This window comes from Pan paniscus, chromosome 13 (genome assembly GCF_029289425.2).
Source record: "Pan paniscus chromosome 13, NHGRI_mPanPan1-v2.0_pri, whole genome shotgun sequence".
NCBI classification, from domain to species: Eukaryota; Metazoa; Chordata; class Mammalia; order Primates; family Hominidae; genus Pan; species Pan paniscus.
In genome coordinates, this window is record NC_073262.2 from 22,728,736 (window position 1) to 22,747,589 (window position 18,854).

At 50.7% G+C, this 18,854-nt stretch overlaps 1 protein-coding gene across 3 annotated transcripts in view; it reads left to right on the forward strand.

Moving 5' to 3' along the window:
- The first annotated feature begins 6,507 nt into the window (after positions 1-6,507).
- The window catches only part of GLI2 (GLI family zinc finger 2), a 257,123-nt gene continuing 244,776 nt past the window's right edge, over positions 6,508-18,854 (forward strand). For all 3 annotated transcript variants that reach the window (XM_008972505.4, XM_008972506.5, XM_008972507.5), the window contains exon 1: positions 6,508-6,946. The gene's annotated coding sequence lies outside the window, so the exon portion shown is untranslated. The remainder of the gene's footprint in view (positions 6,947-18,854) is intronic.

Here is an 18,854-nt window from a genome sequence, read left to right on the forward strand (position 1 = left end):
TATTTTATCTTCGATTGGTGTTACTTATTAATATAAAAACCTTTGATTTATACGTTAATTTTCAGGGAGAAAACTTGCTATCCAATACACTCACGTGGGCTAGCCTTAGCTGTGGACCAACCTCTGCCTTTGTGAACCAATTTTCTGCCTCTACTTTGCTATCTGGGACTCTTCCAGCTCTCTCTCTCCTTCCACTTATTCAAAAGACAGTGAGAACTTGCCTCTCCCCAATTGATTACTGGCGGAACAAAGCTCACCAAGTAACACAGACACAAAGCAAACCTCTGACACTGAACATTTAAAGACAAGTGAAATGCTGATAAAATAATGAATAACAGAGGAGGTGCTGAAGGAGAAAAATGATCTATATACATTTGGGGGAGGTTCGGATTGAAATGCACTTTAATGAAGTCTTCAAGTGACTTCCACGTTATCTTCCTTCTGCTGGAGACGAGTGGAGAGGATGGAACCCAAGTGGGAGTATTAGAAACCGGCCATCTCCTACGCTGCCTCTTCATTGCTCCCTCCTAAGAGAGGTGACTCACTTACATGCAATTTGATACACTGCAAATGGGCAGGGAGTGGCTATCCTTAGATCCATGTGGAGGCCACTCTAGTACCTTATAACTATTCCATCATGTTTTCATTAGATATTTTGAATTATTCCTTTTTAAATTGTCTTGAAGTAGTATCTGTCATTATCATGTGGTAGTGAGGACTGTTGATATTTCTTAGAATCATTAGTGGCTGTGAGAGGATGCTATCTTTTTCAATTTTGTTAAGAAACCCATTGTATCTTGAGAACAGTTCTTGGGAACTGGATCCCTGAGCCCTGCTGATTTTGCTGCCTCCCCACCCCAGGACGGCTGCAGCAGTGTCCTCTGGCCCACTTCCCTAGTCCCTCCCACTTATAATCTACCCTCATGGCCCTTCATTCTGGGCTGACAGAGGGGCCTGTGAGAGTATTACCCAGCCAGGGGACTACAGGGTAGAGGACAGGCAAGGACCGTAGCTCATTGATCTTTTTATTTATTTATTTATCTTTTTGAGACAGAGTTTCACTCTTGTTGCCCAGGCTGGAGTGCAATGGTGTGATCTCGGCTCACCGCAACTTCCGCCTCCAGGGTCCCGGTTCAAGCAGTTCTCCTACCTCAGCCTCCTGAGTAGCTGGGATTACAGGCACGCGCCACCATACCCAGCTAATTTTTGTATTTTTAGTAGAGACGGGGTTTCACCATGTTGGCCAGGCTGGTCTCGAACTCCTGACCTCGTGATCCACCCGCCTCAGGCCTCCCAAAGTGCTGGGATTACAGGCATGAGCCACCGTGCCCAGCTGATCTTTTTATTTCTAAAGTGCAAAGCACATAGTAGGAGCTCAACACAGATGATTAAGTGAATGAATGAATGAATGAATACATGGATGCGTGCATGAGTTCATTAGCCAAAGGGTTTTGGCACATCTGCACTTGACTCTCTCCCAGCTGTGTCCTCCAGGGCAATCCTGAAGAGGAAAGAGGTTTTGCCAGTTGCTTCTGTGGTTGGCGGGGTGGGCACGGGGGGGGGGTTCCCTAACATCTTCCAAGTTTGTACAACCCCTTGTGTGCATCTCTACATTGCTTTATTCCACAAAGTTGTCTGGGAGAGGGTTGAAAATTCAGGTTGCAAATGAGAAATGCTTGCTGGTGTTTGGCCCGCCTGGCATCCTCCCTTTGTGTAACTGTCCCTGTAGTAGTGCCCCCACAGGTAGCATCCTCACTTTTCTTACTCCTTTAGAAGTCCACTCTTTGGAAAAGGTCTGTAAATTTCCTCACAGTGGTTAAGTAGTATCACCCGAAAGGTTCTGGATTGCCCCTCTCAGATGTACTTGCATTGTGATAACAGACATAGCCTGAGACTAGTGGCTCCCTCTGCGGAGTCTATGGGAGGTGGAGTGGAGGGTGAGGCTGAGGGCCATCTCAGGAGCCCTGAAAGGACAGCAGATGGACAGGATCCACGCTTGGGACTGGTCCGTATTTGTTGTATGGACACCCTCCCTGCCACTCCTCTCTGGCTACTGAGTGGCTGTTTAGTCCACTCTCTATCCAGGTGGGAACTGGCCACCCAGCCCACTCCTCACTTAGTGCACCGTTTTGTGTCCTTTAATCACGGCCAAATCTATGTATCTCTTGAGAGTGTAGGCTCCTTAAGGGTAGGGATTGGGTCTCTTGATTCTTTCTAGAGCTCCTAAGTGCTTGCTATGAGGCTGCCATAGTCGAATGTTCATGTCCCCGTGGACATGGGGGCACATCCAGGGAATTCATACATTGAAACAATTCCCAATGCAATGATATTAAGAGGTGGGGCCTTTAGGAGGTGATTAGCTCATGAGGGCAGAGCCTTCATGTATGGGATTAGTATCCTCACAAAAGAAGGTGCTTGTTCACCCCTTCCTCCATGTGAGGACTCAGCAAGAAGGTGCTATCTATGAAGCAGGGCACTCCCTCACCAGACCACTGAATCTGCTGGTGCCTTGATCTTGGACTTTCCAGACTCCAGAACTGTGAGTAGTAAATTTCTGTCATTTATAAATTACCCAGTCTAGGGTGTTTTGTTATAGCAGCCTGAGTGGATGAAGATACAGGCTTTGTAGCCTAACCATGAAGCAGTACACCTATCTCAGAGCCTATCTAGTCTTCCACGGGTCTCCAGTTAGCCATGTGTAGCAGACTGTGTTTTCCAAAAACAGCCACAGCAACCTTTCTGCTCCCAGGTGCTTCTTCAGAATCGTGCCACTCCCCCTCAAGAGGTGGAGTCTGGCCCGGTGTGGTGGCTCAGGCCTGTAATCCCAGCACTTTGGGAGGCCGAGGCAGGTGGATCACTTGAGGTCAGGAGTTTGAGACTAGCCTGGCCAACATAGTGAAACCCCATCTCTACTAAAAAATACAAAAATTAGCCAGGTGTAGTAGTGCGTGTCTGTAATCCCAGCTACTTGGGAGGCTGAGGCAGGAGAATCCTTTGAACCCTGGTGGCAGAGGTTGCAGCGAGCAGAGATGGCGCCACTGCACTCCAGCCTGGGCAACAGAGCAAGACTCGTCTCAAAAAAAAAAAAAGAGAGAGATGGAGTCTATTTTCCCTCCCCTTAACCGAGGCAGATCTCTGTGTCTGCCCTGATGAATAGAGTGCACTGAAGTGATACGGTGTGCCTGCCAAGGTTTCATAGAAGACCAAAGGCCTTCTCTCTGGCTGGTTCTTGTTAAGCTCACCCTGCATATTAGTTACCACCGTGCTATGAGGGACCCCAACTAGCCTGAGTAAAGAGACCACATGAAGAGGTGCATGGAAAGGAACTGAGGCCCCCCACCAGCCAACAGTCAGCACAGACCGCCAGGCAGCGGAGCCAGAGTCTTCAGAGGATCCCAGCCCCAGCCCTGAAGCTTTCCAGTGGAGGCCTGACACTGTGGAGCAGAGACAAACTGCCCCTGTTATACCTCGTTCAAAATCCTGATGTGCAGAAGCCGTGAACATAAGAAATGGTTGTTTCCTTCCATTGAGTTTGCGGGTGATTTGTTCTATGACTAGTCACTAGAACACGGGGAAATAATGAACAAGCTGCTTCCTTTTGGGCCTGGTTTTTCTCGTCATTCAGGCCCATTTCACAGAAAGGGAGAAGGAAGAACTGGAACACTCCACTTCCCCTTCTCCTAGTCCGCCCTCCCTCATTCCTCATTCCTTCTTATCAGTGCAACCTCATTTCCCCAGGGAAGCCTTCTCCTTCTCTGTACCACTCCCCTCCCCAAGCTCACCTCCCAGCTTGCTCAGGTCTCCAATCACTGGCTCCCACAGCACGGTGGATTTTCCTTTACCCAGTTTGTGATTATATGTTTGTTTGTGGTTATTAATGAAACATAAGCTCCCTAAGGGGAAAGATCTTGTAGGTGTTGCTCACTGTGGTGTCGAGCCACTTAGCACAGTGCCTGGTACTGATTGAATGAACCAGACTGGCCAAAGGTCATACACTTAGTACCAGATCTGGGACTAGGACCTGGTGTCCCAGCGCTCAGTCGAAGGCTTCCCTGGCCACACCAGTTTGCCTCCACTCCAAACCTTCTGCTGCTTTTTTCAGCGCCCAAACTTCTGACCATCTAGAGATTCAGGCACGGTGTCTACAGAGTTCTCCTCCAACCAAAAAACATTCTGTCTTCATCTCGACAGCCATCTTCTTGCCAAAATAAGCCGGGAAAGGTTATGTGAGTGCCTGGAGTCCAGCAGGAGTTGAGCTGGTCTGAGAAGAAAAACAGAGAAGAAGGAAATATCCTAAAACGTTGACTTGTTTAAACTTCTTCACAAACTTTACAACACAAGGAAATCAACAGAGACAAGCTCATAATGAAGTAATCAGCCAACGCGGCTAATATTCCAGCAATGAGAAATCATTCCTTACATGTCATGGGGCAGATATGAATAGGGTCATTAAAATATGGCCAAGGAGGGGAGGGAGAGTTTACTTTTTCTGTCTCCTTAGAGTCTGTGTTCTGAAAGCTCAGCAGGAATTTAAACAAATAGCACGGAGGAATGGTGAATCTGATCATATTTAAAGAAAAAGCCCCTTTCAAACTTCTCTTTAAATCATTGGCTTATGCAAGTTTCGCTTTTTAAAAATGCTGCTGACTTTTTCCCTCAAAACAAAATTAGCATCAAATTGTTCTAATATTTTTCTGCATATTTTTTTCTCTAGGTCAAGAAGAAATTGTTGCTCCATCATATAAGTGAATGTCAGGAGGAGGAAGGAGGATCTCAAGGAATGAAGTTCTAATGCATCCTCTTTGATTAAAAAGTAAAAGAATAAAGTTAGCAGAGGATAAAAGGTATATGGAGAGAGCCACCCACAAAAAGGGCTGCACCGGTGAAATGGGCCTGTGTAGGTCACATCCCCTCAGGGAGGGTAGCATTGGGTCCCTTGCATTTCAAATAAAATGCAATTTTAGGAACAGGGGCTGAAGGGAGAGACGCTTCCACCCACCTCAACAGGGCAATTTTTTAAAAATTTAATTTAATTAATTTATTTTTTTGAGACAGAGTCTCGCTCCATCACCCAGGCTGGAGTGCAGTGGCGCCATCATGGCTCACTGCAACCTCCATCTCCCAAGGGGTTTGAGAGATTCTCCAGCCTCAGTCTCCCAAGTAGCCGGGATTACAGGCGCGCGCCACTATCCCTGGCTAATTTTTTGTATTTTTAGTAGAGACGGGGTTTCACCATGTTGGCCAGGCTGGTCTTGAACTCCTGACCTCAGGTGATCCCCGTGCCTCCGCCTCCCAAAGTGCTAGGATTACAAGCGTGAGCCACCGCGCCCGGCCCAACAGGGCAAATTTAACTGAACTTACAGTACAACCACCCGAAGCTCTGGGAGGATGGCAGAGTGCTCTGACCTTAGACTAGTTAGTTAACTTTTTAAAGCCTCAGACTTCCCACCTGTAAAAAGACGAGAAGAGAACCTTCCTTACAGAGCTGTGAAAGTCCAATAATACAAAGAAAATATAACATCACCTGGCACTTGGTAGAGTGTTCTACAAACGTTAGGAAGAATAAAACCAGAAATTCCCCCCAAGACCCTCTTCGGGTGAGGCCCAGGGGCCCTGGAGAGGGTGGAAGGCCCGGGGGTGTGGGGAGGACACTTTAGCCAGCTGCCCCCAATGCTCCTCCAAGCCTGGCGGCCCAGTTCCGGGCTGTGGTGTGGCTTGAGGGCCCAGGGCTCCTCACTGAGTTTGCTTAAGCAAGTTCTTTCACACACAGCCCCATATACACTTTGGCTAGAAAATTCAATGAGGAGTTTTTTCTTCCTTCTTTCTCTGTTGTTGTTGGGTTCTGATTACTTCCATCTGGCTTCAGCGGCTCGAGTGGAGTCTCTAAAACACACAACACAACAAAAACCCACCCTGCAAGCCACATGCACCAAACCTAGAAGGCTGCTTCGCTTCTCGCCAGCGTGTGCTCAGATGGCGACGACGGCTAGCGGCGGCGGGGGACGCCTCAGGACCCCCGGCACCTGCGCTCGCTGCCCGCGGGAAGAGGGTCCGCGTGGACCCAGCCCCCGCGTCCCTTCTCTGGCGTCCCCGGCTTCCGCGCCGGCGCCCAGAGAAGCGGGCGCCCTGGGAACAGCGACCCAGGCATCTCCCCGAGGAGGGAAGTGGGAGGTGGGGAGGGCGGGGGGATTTCAGAGATTGAAAACAGAGCAGCCCTTGCCCCTCAGCTCCGGAGCTCATCTGACTTGAGTTAGCGACAACCCCAACCCCCCACCTAGTCGTCTAAAAAAAGTGTCGGAGATTGGCGCGTCCTTTGGTTCCTTTCTCGAACTTTCCTTGTAGGTGCGTTTTCTTTCCTTGGTGCTGGGTGGGGAGAGTCCCTGTGCTCCCCCTTTCCCCTCCCCCCGCCCCGGCGGCGTTCGGGTCCCCCTGCGTCCCCCGGCAGGGAGCGGGCGGGCTGGCTGGCGGGTTCGTGGGGCCCGGGTGTGCCCGCACCGTGCGCGCGGGGGCGCTGCGCAGTCCGGCGGCGCTGATGGATTGCAGGAGTGCCGGCGCTTGCCAGCCGAGGCAGCACGGCTCCGCGGACTTTTTTTCAAACTCCCATCAATGAGACTTCGAGGAGGAGCGGGCGGCGGCGGCGGCTGCGACTGCGAACGCGGAGGAAGGCCAGGAGCCGCAGGAGGAGCCGGAGGAAAGAGCTTGGGCCGCGCGGCGCGCCGCAGCCTCGGGGAGCCGACTGCTCGCCGGCGGTAGGGGCTGCGCGGCGCCCGCCCGCCTCTCGGTCCCCTCTCTTGCCTGGCCCGCCCCGCCCCGGCTGGCTGGAGCCCCGGCACAAGGCAGCCAGCTGAGGGTCGCCGCGCCAGCCAAGGTGGGATGGGGGCCCACAGCCACCGCCCGGCGCCCGAGAGGCCACCTGCGTGCTAGAGGCAAACTTTTGTCTCCCTCGGTAAAGTTGCATTGGCCTTCTTTTGCTTGCTTTTCGTGGCGAAGCGCCTCCCACCTCGGCCAAGCGCGGGCCGACTGGGATGCTGCGCCGTCTCGGGGGGTCCCTCGGCCGGGTACCGGCGCCTAGGCCTTGGGATCGGGGCACTGGGCTTCGGGGGACTAGAGGCTAGTAGGCGCGACCCCGCCTGGGGCTCTGGACGAGCAGGGCGGGGACGTAAGGAGAGTCCTGGGGCTTGGAGCTCGTGGCCCGAGGTCGATGTTGCACCCTCTCCCTACCTGGGGGAGAGCACCACTCTTCTCGGGGTGCACAGCGAGCCGGCCTCCGCGCGCCGGCGGGGGTCTGTTTTTTCAGGGGGTGGAGGGTGGGATCGGAGGCTGGGATGCTCCGAAGCTGCCGTAGGTGGGCATGGGAGCGTGTCTGCGGGCGTACTGAGCGCGGAGGGGCTGCAGCCAGCCACTTGAGAACTTCGAACTCCACTTCTCCGCGCTGCGCTCCCGGAGCCCTGCCTTTCTTTCTTCCTTCCTCAATCCTTCCTCCCCCTCGCCCGGCCCGGCCGCCCCCTCCCCCTCTGCTGGGCTCTCCTCCTCGGCCCCCCCTCTTTGCCTCTCTTCTCCTCCTCTCCTGCCCTCGGCCCTGAGATCCGCTTGACTTCCCAAAGGGATCCGCACGTAATCCTTTGCCGGGTCCTCCGGTTCCCCCTTCCACCTCACTTTCATCCCTGCCCCCCTACTCATCGTCTCCCCCCACCCCCGACAATCTCTCAACAAGTATATTTGCTGAGGAATTTGAAAAATCCACTACTGCAACTTGATCTGTATGTGATGGATGGGGAGAGGCGCGGAGAGAGTTGGGCGCCAATCCTATTAAGGGTTTAGAGAGGGGAGTCTTTTCCCCGGACGGGACGGGGGCGGGGAGCTGGGAGGGAGCGTGTGCTTGCGTGTGTGAGTGTGAGCGCGCCCGCCGCGCTGGAGAGCTGGGAGTCCACCCAGCTCGGCGCCTTTTCAGCCCGGCGGTAACTGCTGTCATTTCCTAGGAAACCCGACTTTTACCGCGCGGGGAGCTGGGGATGGAGCCCGTGCGCCTCACCCTGGGTGATCGGTCGCTGAGGCTCTCGGGGACCTCGAGCCCCCCCGAGGGTGCCTCTTTCCACTACCTTCTCTTTTGTGTAATTGTTCTGTGGCTCCTAGAGTTGATCCCAGCTGGAAAAGTAGACCTGTCCCTACTGTCTGGTCCCGCGCCCTGGGAGTCTTGTAGGCGTCCCTCTGTCCCCCAGCCCGGGCATCCCGCTCGGTGCGCGACCTCTGGCACGGGCTTTGCAGCTCGGTGGCCGCAGCGGTGTCCCGGGCCCCCTCTCCGCCGCCCTTGCCGGGCGTGTGAAGGTTTAATCCCGACAGCTTCAGATAAAGGGAGCAGTTGTAAAACGCTCATAGGCTGTTTGCAGACGAGGCTCTGGGGGATGTAGGAGAATTTGAAAGTAAACGTTTCCCTCGCAAGCGGCATAAAATAGTGTTTAAACAAATATTGTATTGGCATGCTCAGGGGGCTCGGTGCCAAAAAGTAAAGTAAATAAACTGTGAAACCCAAAATATACAGCGGGGAAAGCGGAGGAATAGGCGGGTTTGTCACAGGCCTCCCTGATGAGACCAGTTTGTTCCAGCCACCTCACCTGCCAGCTTTCTCTCCGCCCATTTCCTTACCTTGCTGGGAGTTCCCTTGGCTGGGTTTCCCTGTGTCTGGGGGCAGGCCCTCCCTGGGGCCTGGGAACGGCTTTGCAGTTGCTCGTTTAGGGGGAAGCTCACGGTGTGGCTACCTGGGCCTGACTCCGCAGGGACGGGGGGCAACCTGGCTATGCCTGGCTGCTTTGAGTTTGGAGGCTCTTTATTTAGGCTTTTCCCAGCTTCTGGTCTGTCCTGGGGCAGTCATTCTAGAATGTGGAATCCAGATCCATCAGGGGCCTTCTCTTCTTTTTGACTATGCTTCTTGTGCCTCTTTCTTCATCGTTCTTGCTTTTGTTTTCCTAGACTTGCTGCTTCTCTCTTGAGGGTTACAGGAAATTGTGGAGATGTTTTTCCCTGGGATTCGAATTCCACTCAAGCCCAGCCATATGGAAAGTTGTCGCTTGTCTGATGAGTTTTAAAGTTAATTATATTTGGTAAGATTTAGGGTGGTTTTATTTTCTCCTCTGCTTCGAGAAATATGCCAGTTTCATGAAATTGTTTCGTGATTTTAGGGGATTTAAGCTAACACAGGGAAGATCCTGCATTTGAAAGAGCCCAGCTGCCCAGGAGGTATCCCTCAGGTGAACCAGCCTTCAGTTGGGCTAGCATCTGAGTGAGAGACTGTGGTCAGAACAGTCTATTTGCAAAGCCTCTTGGAGAGAATTAGAATTATAGGTAGAAAGAATTAGAATGATAGTAGAAAGAGCCTCCCAAGCCACCGAGGAACAAGGTAAGACTGCTAGAGATGGTTTTATCCTCTGTGGGAATCGATTTGACTGAATTTGCAGTGGGTTCAGATTCCTTCAGCAGAGACTTCCGGGCTGCTCCCAAACTCATTCTGCTCCGGCCTTGAAGGGAACTCTTGACTCGTGGCTTCCTTGAAGCTTGTGTGGAGTTAGCGAGGCCCTTGTGGCCAGGCAGCCTTGGAGTGGAGTGCCACTTCACTCTCCCAGGGATGCTCTGGTCCACTGGCGGAGAGAGCACCGAATGCAGAGTCAATCCTTTGAGTTGCTTGGTCAGAAGAGGGGGCCGCAGGGCTTCTGGTCAGTGGCTCATTGCCTGGCTGCGGGGGTCTTGGGGGCTGTGTACTGTAGCTGGCTTGTTTGCACTGCAGACTGAAAAATACACAAATACTTCACGCTTTTTGTACTCCCACAAGTGCCCTGTACACAGTGCAGCCCCTGGGGCTGGATTAGCAAACCAGGGATTCAGCAGGCAGGCAGACAAAATTGGATATTTGCCTAATAAACACCCTTCTTCCATTGTCCCCCACCCCTGCCCCGGGGGTACTCCAGGGGAAAACTTCACTCCACAGATGCCAGCAGTTCCCTTTAAATGGGAGTAGGAGGTTGTCATGTGCACTTTGAAAGCTTGTGTGACCCCCTCACACCCAGCTGGCTTGTTAAAGCCTAGAATCAGAGTCCTACATCCTTGTGTACTCTTTGGGTAGGGCAGCTGGCCTTTTCCTGGGGAAAGTGTGTTTAGCCCAGCTTCCTTTCATCTGCATGGCGCTTGCGGCAGGGAGGTGGAGCAAACCAGCCTTGCTTCTTGGAGGCTGTGGGGAGGAGAAAGGGGTTCTACCTGGGCCAGAGCCTGTTTCCTAGTGGACAAGGGGCAGCCAGGCCAGGTGGACCTCGCTGTGGACAGCTGCAGCTGTTCCCGCTGGGCCAGGGCCCTTTGAAAAGGAACCCGGGGGAGCACTTCCCCCCTTTCTTCTTTTCACTAAGTGTCAGAGGCATGGACAAGTGAAACACGTGAAGAATGCCAAAGAGAGAAACAGTGTTCTCAGATTCCAGAAAATTCAGAGGCAGAATAGGTGATTGTACCAACAACCAGAATGTACAGTGATTTCAGTTGCTCCTGAAATTGCTCCTGCACTTCTAAAGAAATCGGGGAGGAAAAACTGCTCTCTAATTGTTTCATCAGGCTTGTTTAACAGATTTGAGAAAGGGTCATCCGACATTGATGTTTGAGAGTGTCCTTTGAAAAAGAGTGGCACCTTCAACACTTTTCTGGTTTTCAAATAAACACACAACACCGGATTCAACATTAATCATTTTCTCTGAAATTAATTTGAGGGTTTGCTGTGGAATATCAAGAATTAAAAAAAAAATCATTGATTATTATTTTTAGGTTTAGAGGTTGACAAAAGCATCCTTAACCCACAAAACTGTATTTAAAACCTGGGAAAAAGCACAGATGATAACGGTATACTTTCTGTGCATTTAATATCTTATTTTCCCCCAATTCTTTCATCAGCACAGTAATTCTCAATAATCCTGTTTGTGTTGTTTCTGGTTTCTTAAAAAACATACACATGGGGGAAAGTAACTCATTTAAGATGTGACCAAAGAGTACTTATTAAACTGTTTTGGGGATTTGGGTTTAAATTGAATAATGTTTTGTGTGTGTGCTTGCACATGTGTGTTGTTTAAAAAAAAAAAACAGGTTGCTGGAAAGTGTGTTTTAACTGTGAGTGCCGGGTTTCAGCTATTAGCATAAGAAAAAAAGTTTTAGTGCGTTTGCCATTGTCTTGAATGAAGAGTTCAGCAAAGGGAAGGAAAGCCGCAAAAGGGTGATGGTCCATTGAGATTCTTCTGCAGCCCCGAGCTCGTCATCTGCCTCTGAAATCTGTGATCGGATATCACTTTTATCTCGCTTTTCCATTCTCTGGCCTTTTTCACACGTTCACTTTTGTCAAGGTTTATTGATTATGTTTTCTTCTCTACAAATCTGTGGAAAATTTAATGAACCAAAAACAGCAGTGAAATAAAGGGGACTTTTTATTCATTAGCACGGGATTGGGATTGATTCCCTCTTTGGGCAGCCGAGGGCCCCAGGCCTCCTGCAGGCAGCTAGAGGGAGGAGGGAGGGTGGCCCGGCTGCAGGCTGAGGCGGGGACTCCACAGGCCTGTGGCCTCCAGGCTGAGCAGCACGGGCGCAGCCCTGCACTCCTGTCCCAAGTGAACTCTGAAAGCTTGTCCGCGATGGCTGTGCCGGTTGAGCCTGTATGCAACCACGCCGCAGCCCTTACCCGCCATGTCCTCCTGGGTCCTGGCTCAGTGGGCTTGGGGGAGGTGGGGCGGGGGGTGTTGTTTGTATTTCCCAGACTTACAAACCATTTGAGTGCTGGGCCTTCCCTGGGACACAGTTAAGTATCTCCCTTCCTCCAGACCCAGCTCAAACCTGTAATTAAGCAAAGCCCCTGATGTGATTACGCTTTGCTGACTCGGCTGGGTTTGGAGCCATTCCCTCTAGGAAACGGGGTGAACTCTTGCTCTTCCCAGAGGTTTCCTGGGCAGCTTGTGGTGCACCTCTATTGTACACATGTCCGCCTGTCCCCCTCCTTTGGCTCTCTTCCTCTCCCTTCAGCTATCCGTCCTTTCTTTCTGTCTTTTTCTTTCTCCTTCCCCTTTCTCTCTCTTCTGTCCTGCCCCCACCCCCTCTTCTCTCTGGGTCTCTCCTTTCTCTCCCTCTGCGTTCTCTCTCCCCTTCTCCTTTCTTCTCTTTCCCTCCGTTTCCCCCTCCTCCGTTTCCTCCGCCTTGTCTCTCCCTCTCTTTTCTGTCTTTTCTCATCTTTTCCCATCTTTCCCTCCCGTTCCCTCCGCCCCCTCCCCGCCCCCGCCGTCTGGACCTTCCCCTCCCTCCGCGCCGGCGTTTCCGCCACGCGGAGCGCTGGCTGGCGAGGCCGCGTGTCCGAGCGGCGCCGACCGTGCCGCGGCCGGGGGACATTCCGTGCCCCGAGCGCCCCGGGCCCGCGGCTGCGGCCCTCCCACCTGCGCGCCGGCCTGGTTTGCAGCTCCCAAACAATGGCCACATTGTCGCAGCCGCACACCGGCCGCCGCCGGCGAGTGGCGGGAGGCCGGACTCTGCTCGTGGCGAGTCGGGAAGAAAGCCAACGGGCCAGGTCCCCACGGCCGCGCCCGGAGCGCGCGAGCGGCTCCCACCCGGGAAGGGCGCGGGTTCCGAGGGGCGCCCCGGGTCTTCCTCGACCCCATTTCCCATTGGCCTGCCCTCTTGCCCGCTTCCCCAGGAGGGGCTTCCAGTTGCCTTTACAGCTGGCGAAGTGAATGAGAGCACTCCACGGGAGCCGGGAAGAGAGAGGCCCCGTGACCAAACTTTTGGTGGCGTCTGAAACTTTTTCTGTAAGGCATCTGCAGACAGTAATCACTAAGGCCGCCTTCTGCCCTTGTCCACTCCCGGCGACAGGAAAGGAAGGGTGGTCCTCTCTTCCATTCGTCTTGACCTGAAGGGATTCGAAACCTCTTAGCGCTCAGAAAATAGATCTTTGAATGCCTGATGTTAAAAGAGCATCCCTGGGTCCAAGATAGCCCCTTCAGCAGACGCTTAGCAATGCTTCTTTGTGTGCTGGACAATGCAGTAAGTCAGCCAGACTTTTGAGCCACATTTATAAGGAACTGTAAGGGCCGCTCAAGTACACTTGTGCTAAGTTGAATTGATTGAAATTTAATGGCGGTTAGTGGCGATGAATGGTAATGATTTTCCAGCGTATCTTTGGCATACTTGACATTAATAACTGGAGTGTGTGTGTACGCACGCCTAGAGCCCGCCACACACGTGAGGCCGTAGCATTATTCATTTTCCGAGGTGCCAGTCCTTTCTCTCCTCAAATCCTTTTCCATCTCACCATAATTCAGTTGTTAGGATGACTTTAAAAAAAAAAAAAAAAAAAGGAAAGAGGGAAAGAGAAAAATCTTTCTCCATTGAGCACGTACATCATGTCAACATAATTTTGAGCTCATGATTTCTTTTCAATTCCTACATAAATCAGCTTCTAATATATAGAATGTGATGAATTTGTTTTAGCTGCCATCATGAATTAATGTTATGCAAATAGAAGCTGTGCAGGTGAAATGATTTACTTAATAATTTCAACTTCTAATATTTAAACTCATTCATTATGTTGGAGTTAAAAAAAGCAAGTCCATATTTTTAAACCTCAGATGGGGAGATTAGTATGCAAATATTTGCAGTGCAGCAACCCTTGATGACCAGAAAATAGCTCTTAATTTGTTGATTCTCTGGGAATCTGCAGCTCACCATACCAAGTGGCCTAAGGAGCAGGGGAAAGAAGACTTACCAAGTTTTGTCTGGGCGAGGACACAAATGCATTTACATAATTCCATCGTGACCATCAATGTACCATATCCAGTGGGACTGAACTCTCTCTGCTTTGGGGACCAAGGAAGTCTTCCCATTTGAATTTGTCTTGAAGAATAACTGTAACTGCCAGGTAGAGAAGGGTAAAGGGCTCTGATGTGCCGCCTCCCCCCTCCCCTTCCTGCTTCTTTGTCCTTTGTCCTTTGCTAGTTAAGACCATCTTAACACTGTAATTCCAGGATTTTGGGAGGCTGAGGTGGGAGGATTGCTGGAGGCCAGGAGTTCGAGGCCAGCCTGGGCAACATAGCGATACCCTGTCTCTACAAAAAAATAAAAATAAAAAAAGAAATCATCTTAAGAGCCAGTCATTAAATACCGGCCTATGAAGGTGACCCTGGTGTAGAAAGTTGGGCCAGAGGACTACCCAGATAACTGTTAGGAAAACTTTCTTATATATACCATCCTTCCCGGCTGTTTTCCTCTGGAAGAAGCTAAGGAAGAGCACAAGAGTGATGGATGGCTGCACTATAAAGATAATTAGCCCGAACCCCTTGGAGTTATCCCCAGGGACTGGGAGACCCAGTCACTCAATAGCTGGGTGACCCTGTGCAAGTTGCTTCGCCTATCTCTGGGAAGGGGGCGGGGCTTGGTAGATGTCATCTCTCAGGTCCTCCCAGCTTCAAAACCCTCTGAGCTAGCACACCCTGCCCACTGGACAGCCGTCTCTAAGAGTCAAGACAGCGGGTAGGGTGGGAAGATCAGAGTCTGTAGAAAGGGAAGGTCTTGGGTACCCCCTGGGGAGAGTTGGGTGCCTGTCAAGGAATATGTCCTGCCTCTCCTTGCTGGCCACTCTTCTTAGCCAGCCGCTGTGCTCAGGTACCTCTGGGATGTGGTCACAGGGTCAGTGTAAATGGGAGTGGCCTTGGGGACATTGGTAGAGAGCGGAAGCCTGTGATGGTCTTTTCAGACTTTCCTCGAGGCTGAAGATCAGTGAAGGAAGGGCTGACACATAAATTTGTCTTGGATCTCTGAAGATGATAAGGGTGGAGTTTTGACTTCACTTCTCAAAAAATTGAGGTTGTTGCAGTCTGATGACAGGTTGAAGGCACATCACTCAGACGTTTCTGCAGACAGTTGTGGGTTGTACTGTCATGATACATTGTGTGTGTCCAGGCAGTGACAGTATATTTAGGGCTGGCCCTCGCTGTCTGTGGAGATCAAGGTGAGGGGACATCTCTGGTGCTCTTGGGCTTGAGAGAATGCATATGTTGCCTTGTTTATGTACTGAAAGAAAAATTGGACTCAGTAGCTACTCAGTTACTTCCATACTTTTCAGGTATGTGAATCAATAGTTGGAACAGGATTGTAGAGTTTGAATGTAATTCAGGTACATTCATCTACCGAAGATGTGGTACATAATATAGTAATATACATACACAGTATAGTATGTTAGATTACCCTTCCTGCTGTTCAGTGTGAATGAGGGATGTGCGACATGTATATTTATGCTGATAGACATTTATATGGCTAAAACTTTAACTACCAGATTCCTTTAGAATTAGATTTTTTTCTTCTCCTAAAATGTGCTTGTACCCAAGAACAAGAAATTAAGAGGCACATCTGAGAATAAGGCTGCAAAGGTCTCTAGGTGGGGTTCATGGGCCTCCTGGATGGGATTCAGGTGGGAAGCTTGTTAAATATTGCAGAATCTTAGGTTCCCCAGGGAGAACCCATTGAATGAGAATTCCTGCAGAGTGGGTCCAGGAATCTGCATTTTATCCAGGATTTTTAGGGTGGGGTGATGAGGAATAATGTCTTTTTACTATGATGTCCCTCAGATCTGGGACAGTCCAGGAATGGATTTTCAGCCAATTGCAGCACTTGCAGCTGCCTGGACAGCTGTTGCAGCAAGGAAACTAGCTGAAAACAGAGGTGCTTCTGCTCCAAAACAGCTCTTAGAAGTAGGCTCTAGAGCAGGGTCTCTCTTTCACAGGACAGTAGCTGAGACTATAAGGTGGCTCTGGTGGTTACTTGCTTTTACTGGCCCCCAAGAGAAACAAGAGAGTATATTAAGTTAACATGTTGGTTTATGTGCTGTAGGTTCTGTCCCAAGTGTCCCTGGGATGCCTTCTTTCTTTTTCCATGTAAGGAACTGCAGCGCCATCAGGATGCTTTGTGGCTGAAGTGGGACCAATTTGGCATTGGACAGTTTGAGTAGGTCTTTTGGAAGTTTGACCCACACTTAGGTTTGGTTGAAGGGCCTACCTTGTGGACACCTTTATGGTCCCTAAGAAAAGTAGGAAGGAGACAGATTGTCCAATAGGGGTGAAGTTGCAGAAGAGGATGCTGTGTGGTGGCGTCAGGCCTGGGAGCTGGAAGGAGCCTGCCCTGAGGGTGAGCAGAGCCCTCACTCAAGATTAGGGGCCTAGGAACAGACTTTTCCTTTCACTACTGTCCTGCAGGCCTTGGAGACCTGGGCTCTTCCACACCCGCAGCTGTGACCATGTGGGGTGGCTTCTGGGGCTTTGATTCATACAGTTATGCACTGCAGACTTCATTTGCTTGATGCTAATGTTACAAGTGCACCTGGGCCAGGACTTCAAGAGTGCATGGAAGAACACATTGGAAACATTTGAAATTGTGATGTGGGTGGGTCCTCATCCACCCTGCAGCTGGTTCACCTGGTGGCCATGTGGTGGGATTTGCTGGTCTGAAGAGGCTCAGGATTCCTTCTGTCCACATTTTTGCAGTTCTTCTGCGCAGGCAGATATGTACAGTAGATTGCAGGCTCTTGCTGGCACTGGGGGCCCCGTGAGAAGGGAGGTGGGATGTGGGCTGGTGCCATTTCCATCTCCTCTGGGTCTCTGGTGTGCAAGACCTGGGTGTCGCATCCTTCTGCAGGTGCAACCCTCAGCCCCTGGGCCCGTAGGACCTGGTGCCCAGCCCAGCTGTTTTACCAAGAGCAGCGGAGGCCCCATGATCCAGTGCGTTGCTTCTTCAGTGCCATCTCTCTCCGTCTTCAAGGGGCCACCTTGCATGGGTGGTCAGGAAAAGCTGGAGCAGGGCTCAGCTTACAAAAGACTGATAGCTCCTTTGGAAGCCTGGGTTGGCTGGGCTTCTGGGTCCCAAGCCTGCCCTGGTGGTGGAAGGCCTGTTCTTATGCTTACAGTGATTGTAGCAGTGAGAAGCGAAGCTCCCAGACCAGTGCCTGGCCGTGGGCATCAGTAAGGCAGCCTTGTGGAGCACCTGTGTCCACCTCGAGCTGTACCCCCCCAGAAGCTGCCCAGCCACCTGCCCAGCCAGAAAGTAGAAGGCCTAAGAGAGGCCTGGGTCTCTCCGCTCCCCGGCCAACCCTCCTCCCCTGTGGGTGCCTCTGGTTTTCCCAGTGGCCCAGAGCCATGCCTGTCTCTCTTTCTTCTGCTTCTGTTTTCTTGGGTTTTCCTTTATTTAAGTTTGAAGATCTATCTCTTTGCTGGGCTCTGGTCTCTGTATTCAAGGTCTGGACTCTGGTTTAGCACTTGGATTCAAGCAAACCTCTTTCTCCTGATGTAAAAATACTAAAAAAAGCAGCAAAACATTATTTGCCCCCCAAGATCTTAAAACTAAGACATGCCTTTTTACTGAAAATGTAAAATAAGGAGAAGCAGAAAAGGGAAATTTGGTTAAATTTCCTGCTAGTCTCTATTTTTTAATATAAAATTTTTTTTGCTCTATTCTTTCTTACAAAATTGAGGTTACATTAATACAGTCTTGTAACTCCTTATTTATTTAACATTATATCATGGAGATCTCTCATGTTATTAATAATTTTATTAGTGTGATTTTTATTGGCTACATAATATCCCTTTGTCTGCCTCTCTCGTATTTTATTTTATCATCCTTATACCGTTGGGCATTTAGACTGTTCCTAGTTTTTGTTATTATAGATAATACTGGGATAGACATCCTTGTGTCTGAATGTTTACCTGAAATTCTATTTCCTTAAATAGATTCCCAAAAGTGGAATAACTTAGCTAGAATATTTGGACAGCTGTTTTTCAGGCCCTTGTTAGGCGTTAATGGAGTTCCAGCAGTATGTACCTAGCTTTGGGGAAGAGATGGGAGGTGCTAGCTAGAGGTTTTCAGAACAGCTATGCACAAATCAATGTAAGACAATTATTTTGTGCCTTCTCCATGCTCAGACACACACAAGCCACTTGCAAAATAGGGCCTCAATTTGCAGATGGGTAAGCAGGGCCTCAGAGACACTGGCGAATCTCCATGTTCACCTGGGCAGTAGGGGCAGAGCTCTGAGCGGAGGCAGGTTTGCTGGCCCCCAAGCCAGGACCCTCTCCCAGAGTTGGCTCCTGAGGGCTGCCCTGGGAGCAGCTGGTTTGCCTCAAACAAGGGCTATAGCACTGATTTCTCAACTGGGCAGTGTCTCCAGGGGGCATTTGACCTGTCTGGAGACATTTTTGGTTGTCACAACAAGGGGAATGCTATTGGTATTTAGTGGGTAGAACCACAAGGCAGCCCACGACAAAGAATTTTCAGCCCAAATGTCAGCAGTGCTGCTCCCCAGAAACCCTGAGTGGGGGCACATCATAGGGGACCCCTCCCCTATTGACACAACAGGACTCAGCCACTGGGGCTTCCCAGGGACTCCGACAGTGGGGCTGTCAAAGCAGGCAGCAGTACTTTATTCAAACCTAGTTCTCACACCAGGCTGGAAATCTTAAACCTTTTCTGTGCCTTGAATTTGAAACAGTGTGGCAGGTGCCATCAAGAGGAATTCCTTGTGTAATCCATCAGTCAATCAGCCAGTACTTACTGCAACATCTGTTTTGTGCCCGGCACTTATTAAGCTCACGGCTGTAGGCACACCTTGCTAACTTGGTTACGGAGCCGGCAGTCTCCGAAATCCCAGCAGGTTTCTCAAATGTGCGTATTCCTCCTTATCCCCCTTGCCTAGGACGGAGCCTACTTTAGGAAAGGCATGATCTGGAAAGGCATCATGGGAATATTGGCCAGGAGCAGGAATTGCCCCAAACTCTTTTCCCCAAGACCCTGGATAGGTCTGTTTTCCTGGC